Consider the following 2,938-nt stretch of genomic DNA (forward strand, 5'->3'; position numbering starts at 1 on the left):
AACGACTCAAAAGTCACAAATTTGTACTAAATTCGACCCTTTGGAAATATAATATCGAACTTAATAATCTGAGAATACATTTGAAAACATACTTAGACAGAAACTGCGGTGAATCCGTGCACCCATGGTGGATAAACAACATACAACATACATACATATGTGACCCTTTGGAATTACAATTTTTCAACTTTTAGCAGGATTTCTAAAGAGGTTTCGTAATTAATGCCATTTTTTTTACTTTATGATACTAATGGTTGATGATCTAGTCGAAAGGATTTTTTACTGTTTTTTCCCATATTTCTACAGTTGGTAGCCATTTTGTTCAGTTAGAGGCTAATGCATCTGCATTATTTTTAAAAATGTCTCGATAACATGATAATATAACATTAAAATAATAATACTTTCATCGGGAAACATATACACTGTTTAAACGATGAATCTTTCGAAAACACACTTTGTAGCCCATATACGTAACTAAAGGTGCTACCGTTGCATGATGTTGCAAATTTGCAACAATTAATAAAAGGCCATTATATCAGACAAAAATTTGAAAAAAACTTCAAATTGTATTAAATTGTGTTAATTGCATTACTGAAAATGCGAAAATATTTTTTCTAGTCAATTTTTTTTTTCCTCGGTGCGAATTGGACTAGGTCAAAATTCTGAAAAATAAGCCTATTTTAACATTTCATATTTTTCAGATTGAAGTTGGTCTAGTTTGTACATATATACTCGGAAAGTCATTTTTTTTAAATTGAATGGTATTTTGCAGTTAGAAATATGATTGCCATGAAGAAAAAAGTTGACTATTTGAATTTCTGCATAATTTACAACAGCTTTAATTAATTGTTGCAAATTTGTTACTTTATGAAACGAAGGGCTAATATGCAAACGTGATGGAACAAAATTCCAAACAAACGAATTTTTAGGCTTAAATCTAGTTGAATTGCAGCAAACCCCAATATGTTTGGATAGAAAAAGCTTTAATCCTGAGCTTGGTCAGCGTGATGAATGGATACTTCAGACAACAGATGCATAAAAAAACATAAAATTTAAACATTATTTGTAGTCCAAATCTATATTTCAATTACCATTTTGGTTGATGAACGATTCATATAGTATTGTGTAACATGTTGTGAAGAAGAAATCGAAAAAACGTTCTCACCTTAACCTCACCGGTTTCAAAGCTGATCAAAAAATCACACCCGCAGCGCGAACTTTTCCACCGACTAAAGGGTAGGTAAGTACAACCGGATCTTGTTTATTACACACACGATTCCACGGAAATTCGCCACATCAAACAACGGTAAAGCGCTACGATTTCTGACTTTTTTTTTCCACATTTTTACTTATACGCCCTACTTCCAGGAAAGCTCAAAATGTTCCCGATCGCCGCCATGGGAACAGCAAACCGGAACAAAGAATGCACATTCGGTATTTCGTTTATCCTGTGAACCTACCAGGGAGTCGAGGAGGTCGTATCCAATTAACTCACCTTCCGGATTTGAGACGAAAATAAACGGCGACGTCTCCATGATTTCCGATTCACATATGAGCTGGTGTAAAATTCTCAAAAAAAAACCCCTAGCATCTATGGGGGGGCGGTAGAAAAAAAAGACAATCATTCCATCTGCTTTTTCCGGGGGAGGAATTCCCGTTGACAATCGACAAACATCGTTTCGAATTCATTTGAAGCGCTTTTTCAATCGTATGTTTTTTTGTTGTTCTGTCTCCTTTCATTCCATCCCTTGGCTGCGACAATGGACACGTTTTTCGATTGCCTCCAAACTCCAATTCTCACCACCCAACCAACAAACCATCATCCACCGGGGTGTGCGACATCCGGGATACATTCCGGTACTTCCGGGCTGGACTCCAACAGTTGAAGGACAAAATTGTCAAACTCGAGTCCCAGCTGGGTGAGGAAAAACGCCGGAACGAAGATCTTCAATTTAGCGTGGACGAGGCGACCTTCTGTGGCGAGGAGCTCAATGTGAGTATCGGTTTCGTTTATTTTCTTTTTTACACCGGGACCATTCCGTTTCCGTTCAATTACAATGGGGATCAGTCTCTTGTTTATTTTTTTTTTTGGGTTCTCGCTCGGTTGCACATTTTACCTTTTAATTGAATACCTATCCAGGTATCCTTGTGTACATACTGCAATTGAAAGGGAACGTGCACCTGGGAGTGTTTTGATAGTTTTTGGCTGGGTTTCATTTTGTTATGAACTCCGAAGTGAAACACTTTTCATATCCATTGTACATAAATACAAAAGCACTAAAAGTTTAAAAAAAATCCAAAATCGGAGTGTTTTATGACAAATTTGGAAGCTTATTGAAAAATCGGAGCTTTAAACAGAAGCTCCCAGCCCAAGCCTGACAGTTATAATTATGATTCGAGATTCAGATTGTCTCTGATTATTGTCTTCTATTATATAAAATTTTCGCGTAACGGTGTTAGTCGCACTACTCCTCCGAAATGTCCTAACCAATTCTAATGAAATTACTTTTAGAATATTCTTTAGGCATGAAAATCGATTTTATCAAATAAAAAAAACAACCAACTATGGCATAACATACTGATTAGTGGGAACATCTGAGCGCATATTTCCAATGCACGATATGGGGATATGAAGCCTAGATGTGATTTTTTTCTTGATTCCTAGCTCATTTGTACAGCACATATTAATGGATGACGCCTAGATGTGACCCAGATTGATAATTTGCCGATCGAAACAAAATCATATAAACTATTTAAAAAAAAAAAAAAATATTTTGATTTTGTGTTAATTAAAGCAGTAGTGGTTGTCTAAAATATTTGAATTTAATACTGATGCATATTAAATAATAGAATGACTCTTTGCGGTCGTTTGAAAAAAAAAAAATGAAAAATTTACATACAATTGTACATATAATCCAATAATTGATTCATATCGATA

Source organism: Uranotaenia lowii, chromosome 2 (assembly GCF_029784155.1).
Source record: "Uranotaenia lowii strain MFRU-FL chromosome 2, ASM2978415v1, whole genome shotgun sequence".
In the NCBI taxonomy this organism is placed as follows: domain Eukaryota; kingdom Metazoa; phylum Arthropoda; class Insecta; order Diptera; family Culicidae; genus Uranotaenia; species Uranotaenia lowii.